Raw genomic sequence first — 10,030 nt, forward strand, 5'->3', positions numbered from 1 at the left:
ACATTTCATAATGATTAGAGAGGGATTGAGGAGTTGAAAAGGCATACTACATTGATAGCAATATGTATTTCCTATAGCAGGGATCTGATTGGTGTCAGTCACATAAAGCAAGCTGCAGCATGCCTGCCTGCTCCCTTATCGGGCTAGTTCTGTCACTTCTGAATTTATGAACATAAAAGTCTCCAAGTCTTAGGGAACTGTTGGTAAAAGGGTTAATTGTTTCTAAACATACATGTCATCCCTCTTTAAAGAGTCCTCCAAGAAGGTGAGTCACTCCCAGTGGACTGGGAACATCATTTCAAAGAGCTGACTTGCCTCTGGCTCACCCTGCAACATTTCTAAATTCACACAACTCTGCTTTGCATTTCCTTTCCTTTAATGACACCAGGGGAAAATCTTGAAGGCCAACTACAAAACTGCCTGTTCCTTTAGTGAGGGCACTAAAGGTTTGAACATAGAGTATAAAAGAACCTGTAATTGATGCATGGCAGGTCATCTAACACTAGGTCCTGCAAATAAATTTCAAGGTAAGGCCTTCCAGCAACACCAGATGACAATGTCACCACACCAAACAGAATCTATACTAATAAAAGGGTAATATGCTAATTAGACTGGGAGACCTTCCAGACAAAGCCATGGTGGCGGGGCCAAGGCAGAGGTGGTTAGGGGCGATCAGACCAGGAGGGGAGGGCAGTTGAGGGCGATCAGGCTGAAGGGGGGGGGGCGCAGTTGGGGGCAATCAGGTCAGCAGAGGGCAGTTGAGGGCAAGCAGGCTGGCAGGGGGGGATAGTTGGGGGCGATCAAGCCGACAAGGGGGGGAGTTGGGGGTGAGCAGACCAGCAGGCAGAGTGGTGAGGGGTGATCAGGCAGGCAGACAGGTGAGCCAGTGGTCGCGGATTGTGAGAGGGATGTCCCAGATTGGAGAGAGTGCAGGCCGGGCTGAGGGACACCCCACCCCCACCCCCTGTGCACGACTTTCGTGAACTGGGCCACTAGTTAATAGTATAAATGGGTGGGTTAAAGTTTAGAAGCCAGAGGAGGGAACAGCTAACTTAACCTGGAGGAGTCTGGAGGACGTCAGTGAGATGATGCTTAAATGGAGCACAAGATCATTGTACCTCACAAGGCAAACAAGCAGGAAAAATGGACTCCTGGATGAGGCAGACAGAACAAAAGCATGAGGTCTGGAAGAGACTAGGAAGTCCGCAAAGCTGGACAATGGAGCATGTCTAAAAGAAGATGAAAGCTAAGAATGGAAACCATTCCAGAGCTCCCCAGGCCTTGAGCAAGCCCTACCTGTGGGCATACCCCACCACTCGGGATGAGGGGCTCTTGCCCGCCTTCTTGGGTCTGTACCTGCTGATCCTTAGAAGCTACATATTTAAGAATGGATATGAGATGACAAAATTATTCTAAATCTTCTTTCAAACAATTGGTGCCCAGAGAATTATAGTTTTCCTTCCCACTCTTGTTTACTCTTTGGATCTCTCACTTCTCTTCTTGGCCAGCAGCTTTGCTAAAGCTGATGGAATCCTTCAGATCTGGCTCATTTTTTCATCAGGACTGAGGCAAAGGTATCTTTTGAAAGCCAGCTCTCTGCATATGCAGTCTGTGGAAGTTATATTGTCCGTCTGCCACTGAGCATCTCACTATAAGTCCACTCATCCTGAAACCAGGACACATGGGAATGAGAAGAAATCAAATACAACATTCTCTCACAAGAAAGGCATAATAATAGTGTTTTCAAAAGTGTGCAGGGAATATATTTGTTTCATTAAAAACAAAGGATATGTAACCTAAATTTTGAGGGTGGAATGGACAAGTCAATCCATCTTTCTGGGCTTCAGCTTCCTATTAAATAAAATGTAAGAATAAGAATAAGGATGTTTAAGATATTTCAATATGACATTGCACCAATAGATTAAAGTGATTATTGGAGCATTCCTTGTGACATTGTCACAGAATCAGGAATCTAAAGGTGGAGTAAAAAGAGGTCAGACTCAATGCACTCTGCTGTTCTTGTGCATAGGATTGCTCCAAAATGCTTTGTGTCTATGGTTTTGTGTGTAGGAGATATTCTTTGTCTCCATTCCTTTGCAACCGATCTGTCCTTCAACTTAACCTTATTCTCAGCTTTGGCTTCTAACTTTCTCCTTCTGAGTTAATGAACTTTTACTGTGTAATAAAACACCCACAAACATCTTATTTAGCTCAGGATGCTGTTGCTCATTTGGGCAGTTCTACTGGTCTGGTCAGGCTTGGATCCATCTGCTGGCCTCCCTCATGCACCTGTGGTTTCTGGCAGATCCAGTTGGTGATCTAGGGTGTCCTCTCTTAAATATCAGGTGGCTTGTGCTAGCACTGGGTTGGTGCCACTTGCTGATGCTGGCTTTTAGCTGAGTGACAACAGTGCCTGGGCCATGTGTGTCTCATCACTTAGTAGACTTGCCTGGGCTTCCTCAGATGGTAGAGGGGTGTAAAAAGTAACTAGAGATGACAAAACCAATGTGCAAGCACTTTTCAACCATCTGCTTGCATTATGTCTAAAATTTCTCAATGGCCAAAGTATGTCACGTGGCCAAGCCCATAATCCATATGAGAGAGGGCTACATAACCTTGGACCTCTCAACCTTGATTCTATCATGATGAAAATTATAATTATAGTAATAATTCACTGAACAACTTTATTTTCCTCAATTCCTAAAGAAACATAAGAAGAAGAAGAAGGGTGGTTGACAGAATATCTTCCTTGAAGATACTTACATCTTAATCTCAGGAACCCATGCCTTTGTTACCTCCTATAGCAAAAGGAACTCTGCAGATGTGATAAAGTATAGAACTTGAGATGAGGCGAGTTTCCTGGAGTATCTGGATGGGACCAATATAACCACAAGGGTCCTTGAAGGTAGGAGAGGGAGGCAAAAGAGGACAGTTGGAGGGAGACTGTAATGGAAGAATGGGTTGAGTTCAGGAATCTTCAGAGAGATGTCACATTTCTGGCTTTGAAGATGGAAGGAGGGAGGACATGAGCCAATGAATATGGGCAGCCTTTAGACACTGAAAAATGCAAGAAAATGGATTTCCCCTAGATCCTTCAGAAGGGAATATAGCCCTGCCAACACCTTGATTTTAGTCTAGAGCAGCCGTGGGCAAACTACGGCCCGCGGGCCGGATCCGGCCCATTTGGCTGTTCTATCCGGCCTGCGAAGCCGAAAGAGCAGAGGGTTCTCTTGCTCTCCCCTCCACTCCTTTACTTAGAATTTATATTAGTTCACACAAACACTCCATCCATGCTTTTGTTCCGGCCCTCCAGTCCAGTTTAAGAACCCATTGTGGCCCTCGAGTCAAAAAGTTTGCCCACCCCTGGCTCTAGAGAGACTCGGGTTGGACTTCTAAGCCTACAGAAATGTAAGATAATACGTTTGTGATGGTCTAAGCCAGTGGTCGGCAAACTCATTAGTCAACAGAGCCAAATATCAACAGTACAACAACTGAAATTTCTTTTGAGAGCCAAATTTTTTAAACTTAAACTTCTTCTAACGCCACTTCTTCAAAATAGACTCGCCCAGGCCATGGTATTTTGTGGAAGAGCCAAACTCAAGGGGCCAAAGAGCCGCATGTGGCTCGTGAGCCGCAGTTTGCCGACTACGGTTCTAAGCCACTAAATTTATGTTATGTTGCTATGGCAGCAACAGCAAATGAATACAAGAAATAAGGGGAAACAGAGTGCTCACAAAATGTACACAACTCTGTGTCATATTTAATCAGCGTATGAGTCTTTCATCAAAGGGTGATGTGGCAATAGCCATTGGTCACAAAGGGAATTTACAAACAAAGCAAGCAGAGGGAAAGGTGGCCCCTCCAAGTTCCCCAAGGCAGACGCAGGCACAGTGACCCTCAAGGACACGACTCCCTGGTGCTAGAAACACAGAGCAAGCTTCATTTCTTCTGGGACAACTCTACTGAAGCTCAAAGGGTAAAAAACTGCTACAATAGTAAATTACAGATAAGTTTTTGGTGATAGAGATGACATGACATTTTTTAATATCTTTAACATGATGGTTTTTACTCTAAAAAGAAAACATTTCCCCATCTTCTTACAAGTTCATAGAATCTAGCCTTGGTCCAGAAAATCTGAAGCTCCCAAAGATGGGAGGCAGGAGCCTTGGTCTTATCCCAGACTGGCCCTAGGATCTCCTCCAAATGGCCTTGGAAATTCAGCTATGGGGAAAAACAAAGACCTGAGTTCTGTCTCCTGGGCTTAATGAAATTCAGAGGCATTTATTGATCACCTAGTATATTCCTAGCTTCTGAAAGATCTATCAAACAATTACTAAAGGTCACTAGGAAAACCAGAATCAAAGGTGTGACTAGAATATAGCCCTCCAGAATTCCAGCCCAGGGCCGCTTGTCCAGAAAAGTCTCTAAATGGTCCTATTTATTATTTATGTCTGCTTACTTCCTAAAAGGATTTGAGGTGGCAATTTTCTAATTAAAATTTGTTTCTAATCTCTTTCTAATCTTGTTTTATTGGCTATATTCCAAACCTATATTTAATCAACCTTGGTAGTAATATGTATCAAGTCTGTGTAAAAATATGAATTAGCATTAAAATGAAAATGTACACACATTTAGTATACACGTAATATATATGGACATATTTGTATTTGTAATCCTGTTGAAAGAACCTAATAATAATGGTTCATGATAGAACTAATCAAAACCATTCCTTTGTCAGCATTACCTGTCAATTTAACTCAGCTACCTTTTAAAAATTGCATTCCCAAAGGTGTCTCAGTCTATCCAAACAAAGTGAATACACAGAGAGAAAAAGAAAAACTCAGAAAATTAATATTTCAAAAGCACACATCAACCAATCTGGAAGCAAACAATTTGATAAAGGAACACGCTTACTTAATTAAAGTGTCACTACATACATTACAAGAAGTTCCAACGTTAGAAGGATGTTGTCTTGCTAATTTCAAGATATTGAAGGTGCTTACATGGCAAGTATTTAATATGCCACCATTGTGTGCATGTGCACATGGACAACAGTTTGCATGTGTGTGATCCTCAGCGGTTCTGTGACAGTGTCCCAGCCCCATGTGATGATCCCGTTACTTTTCAGCTTGAGCATGACCACAAACCTTTCACCTTGGAATTGAATCGGGTGTTCCTGAAAGCACAGTTAAATGTAAAGACAAATTTAAAAGCAAAGTGTTTAGGGGGAAACAAAGATGGTGGCATAGGTAAACACCTAAACTGCTGCCTCGCACAACAATTTCAAAACTACAATCAAAAGACAAAACAGACATCATCCAGAACCAGAGGAAGGCTGGCTGAGTGCAAATTCCACAACTAGAAGGAAAGAGAAAAGCACACTGAGACTCAGAAGAACTACAGAAGGCAGAGGTACCGAGGCACACATGCAGAGAGGGCTGGCAACTGAGTACGTGTCTGGCTTTCTCAAGCTGGAGGGAGACACAAGCTCCCGACTGCTCTGAACTCCAGTTCTGGGAGAGACTCTGGGAACCCAGACTCATTCGGGGAGAAACTGGACTGTCTGGCAGCGGGTGAAACTCAAGGGTGGCTTTCTCTCAGAGGTGCTTGCAGTGATTACCATGGGACACTGAGACCCAGGGGCCTCTTAGGGCAGGGCTGACAGGAAGCCATTGATGTTTGCTCCACCCTGAGACTCCGCCCCATCCAAGCTGAGCACAGAGGCTTTTGCAAGTCTTGTCTCATAAGGGTGTCTCCAGCACAGAAGTTCTCCCAGCGTAGACACAGCTGAACCTCATGGCCAATTGGCCTGGAGGTCAATTCCTCCCAGTGATACCAACAACAATCAAGGCTTAACTACAACAAGACTGTGCACACAGCCCACAAAGGGGTGCACCAAGAGTGTCCACCTCAGGTAACTGGGGAGGCTGAGCCACTGGGCCCTATAGGACACCTACCACACAAAGCTACTCCACCAACTCAGGGAAGCAGCCAAAATGCGGAGACAAAGAAACAGGTCACAAATTAAAGAAATAGAGGAAAGCAAACGACTGGATATAGAGTTCAAAACCACGGTTATAAGGTTTTTCAAGAGTTTTCTAGAAAAGGCCAATAAATTTAGTGAGACCCTCAAGGATATGAAAAAAGGACCAACTAGAAATTAAGCATACACTGACTGAAATAAAAAATAATATACAGAGATCTAACAGCAGACTAGAGGATCGCAAGAATCAAGTCAAAGATTTGAAATACAAAGAAGCAAAAAACACCCAACCGGAAAAGCAAAAAGAAAAAGAATCCAAAAATATGAAGATAGTGTAAGGAGCCTCTGGGACAACTTCAAGCGTACCAACATCAGAATTATGGGGGTGCCAGAAGAAGAGGGAGAGCAAGATACTGAAAACCTATTGAAGAAATAATGACTGAAAACTTCCCCCACCTGGTGAAAGAAATAGACTTACAAGTCCAAGAAGTGCAGAGAACCCCAAACAAAAGGAATCCAAAAAGGACCACACCAAGACACATCATAATTAAAATGCCAAGAGCAAAAGACAAAGAGCGAATCTTAAAAACAGCAAGAGAAAAACAGTTAGTTACCTACAAGGGAGTACCCATACGACTGTCAGCTGATTTCTCAACAGAAACTATGCAGGCCAGAAGGGAGTGGCAAGAAATTTTCAATGTGATGAATAGCAAGAACCTACAACCAAGATTACTCTACCCAGCAAAGCTATCATTCAGAATTGAAGGTCAGATAAAGAGCTTCACAGATAAGAAAAAGCTAAAGGAGTTCATCACCACCAAACCAGTATTATATGAAATGCTGAAGGGTATTCTTAAAGAAGAGGAAGAAGGACAAGATGGCGGCGCGGCGGGATGGAGGCCGCATTGGGGCTCGGCTGAGGGTATCCCTTTCCCGTGCCCTCTCTGGGCGCAGAGTGCCGCGAACCAAGGAGTGGGGCCGGGCAGGACGCTAGCCCACACCCGGCCTGCGCAGCCCCTCCCGCCCCAGCCCAGCGGGTCCCAACCGCTCTCGGCCTCTCCTCGCTCCGACCACCAGGACGCGGACGCGGGACTCCGCCACCAGGTCTGCACAGCCAGGCTCCTCTCCTCCCGCCCCGGCTCACCTCCGCCCAGAGATGTCCAGCCTCTTCCCTCCCAAACAGCCCGCCTTCCAGGCCGGACCTCCTGGACCCCGTTCTCCCCACTGAGACCCCCTCACCCCTAACCCACTTCCTTCTCAGACTCCCGATTCTCGCCCTTAGTGGGAGACTTTTTCCTTCCCTTCCAGATTAAGCCCTGAGCCCTCCCCCCCAACATTGGCACCTTCCTACCCCCTCACCCGGGAGCTGGACTGTCTTGGGACTGCCCTCCACGCCCCGCCATGGAGGCTGTGTACCTGGTGGTGAACGGGGTAGGCCTGGTGCTGGACGTGCTGACATTGGTGTTGGATCTGAACTTCCTGCTGGTGTCCTCCCTCCTGGCCTCCGTGGCCTGGCTCCTGGCCTTCATCTACAACCTGCCCCACACTGTGCTGACCAGTCTTGTGCACCTGGGCCGCGGAGTCTTGCTGTCATTGCTGGCCTTGATCTAAGCCCTGATGCGGTTCACTTTTGTGGGCTTTCAGGCCCTGTGGACCCTGCTGTACAGCTGCTGCTCTGGCCTGGAGAGCCTGAAGCTCCTGGGGCACCTGGCCTCACATGGGGCCTTGAGGAGCCGGGATATCCTGTACCGGGGCATCCTCAATGTGGTCTCCAGTGGCCATACTCTGCTGCGCCAGGCCTGTGACGTCTGTGCCATTGCCATGAGCCTGGTGGCCTACGTGATCAACAGCCTGGTCAACATCTGCCTCATTGGCACTCAGAACCTCTTCTCCCATCCTCCCTGAGGATGACGGACGTCATGGCGGCCTTCCTCACTCACATTTCCAGCAGTGCTGTGGCCATGGCCATCCTTCTCTGGACCCCATGCCAGCTAGCAATGGAGCTCCTGGCCTCGGCTGCCCGCCTCGTGGCCAGTTTTGTGCTTGTCAATCTCACTGGCCTGGTGCTGCTGGCTTGCGTGCTGGCGATGATGGTGACCGTGCTGCACCTGGACCTCACCATGAGGCTGGCCACCCAGGCCCTCAGTCAGCTCCACGCCCGCCCATCCTACCACAGGCTTCGAGAGGATGTTACGCGGCTGTCTCGCCTCGCACTGGGCTTGGAGGCTTGGCATCGAGTCTGGAGCCGCAGCCTACAGCTGGCAAGCTGGCCGAATTGGGGAGGGGCATTTGGGGCTCCCCAGGGTGGCCCTAGAAGGGTGCCTGCAGCCAGGACCTTGCAACAGGACACTCTTCCAGAAGCAGGGCCCAGATCAGAGGCAGAAGAGGAAGAAGGTAGAATGGCCAGAGTGACCGCTGCCTGGGGCAGGGAGAGGCTCAATGAGGAGCCTATAGCCGGGCAGGACCCATGGAAGTTGCTGAAGGAGCAAGAGGAGCGGAAGAAGTGCGTCATCTGCCAGAACAAGAGCAAGACAGTGCTGCTGCTGCCCTGTCAGCACCTGTGCCTCTGCCAGGCCTGCACCGAAATCCTGATGCGCCACCCCATCTACCACCGCAACTGCCCACTCTGCCACCGGGGCATTCTGCAGACCCTCAACGTCTACCTCTGAGAACTCCCTCCCTGCCCCTCCTCCAGCTGCACGCACCACACAGCCACCTGTGCTAGGACAGCATTCACACCTGACCTCTGGGTCCTGGCCTGAATCGCCTTTTGCTCTGTGGCTGTCATGCCAAGCCTCCAAGCCATACATCCAGGACATTGAGATGGGACACCCTGGAAGACAGTGACCTGGGTGGGGGCAGGATAGCAGCTTCTCTTTACTCAGTAGGTCCCTGCGATGCTGAGGGTAGCGTGTCACTATGTCACGCCCTGAGACTGTTGTGGCCTCCCCTCCAGCTTGCCAAGGCCCAACCAGATGCCAGCCTCTGGGGCTCCTCCTTTGCTTCTGTTTTTTGTTGTTGTTGTTGGGGGTTTGCAGGTCCTCTTCCTACCGTAGCTTCTGTAGCCACAATACATCAGTGTTATTTGGGTATTTTGGCAACTCAAGGGCCTTGCAATGATCTTGAACCTTTGCTTTTAGCCAGAACTCCTGTGCCGGGCAGGTTTTGGGGGTGGTGTCTTGCAGATGCCCTTAGAGCTACCACTTTTGCCTGCCATGATCTTCTGAAGCTCCCTCCCAACCTCGTCCAGCAGCTGGGTCAGAAGTTTATCCGTGTGTGTGTGTGTGTGTGTGTGTGTGTGTGTGTGTGTGTTTGTGTAGCTGCACCTGGCTTTGGGACCATGAACCCTCACATCCCAGCTCCACTGGAGCCTCAGGAGAGAGAACCAGATTTCTATTCCTGTCCTTTCATTTTCCCATGTCACAGAGGAAAATGGCATTCCTCTTCTGTTTGCCTCTCCCTGGCACTGGGGAGGGCAGACTGTGCACATTCCATTGGGGTCCAAACACAGTGGGGCCAGGGCCAGGGGCATGCAGTTCCCTGAGGGGTCTTATGGTTCAGTTTCCAGTGAATAAAGTTTTGTTGACAACCCCCCCCAAAAAAAAAAGAGGAAGAAGAAGAAAAAGGTAAAGATAAAAATTATGAACAACTGCCCTGACTGGTTTGGCTCAGTGGATAGAGCGTCAGCCTGCGGACTCAAGAGTCCCAGGTTCAATTCCGGTCAAGGGCATGTACCTTGGTTGTGGGCACATCCCCAGTAGGGGGTGTGCAGGAGGCAGCTGATCGATGTTTCTCTCTCATCGATGTTTCTAACTCTCTCTCCCTCTCCCTTCCTCTCTGTAAAAAATCAATAAAATATATATTTTTTAAAAATTATGAACAACAAATACATATCTATCAATAAGTGAATCTAAAAATCAAGTGAATAAAAAAATCTGATGAACAGAATAAACTGGTGAATATAATACAATCAGGGGCATAGAAAGGGAGTGGACTGACAATTCTCGGGGGGAAAGGGGTGTGGGGAGTGCGGGAAGAGACTGGACA

At 47.8% G+C, this 10,030-nt stretch overlaps 1 pseudogene across 1 annotated transcript; it reads left to right on the plus strand.

Annotated features, from left to right (window-relative positions):
- The first annotated feature begins 7,384 nt into the window (after window positions 1-7,384).
- On the plus strand, window positions 7,385-8,652 carry LOC308246426 (E3 ubiquitin-protein ligase RNF26-like; annotated as a pseudogene). Its single transcript has one exon. The product of its transcript is annotated as an E3 ubiquitin-protein ligase RNF26-like (transcript).
- Window positions 8,653-10,030: the final 1,378 nt, after the last annotated feature.

Source organism: Plecotus auritus (assembly GCF_963455305.1).
Source record: "Plecotus auritus genome assembly, chromosome: 4".
NCBI classification, from domain to species: domain Eukaryota; kingdom Metazoa; phylum Chordata; class Mammalia; order Chiroptera; family Vespertilionidae; genus Plecotus; species Plecotus auritus.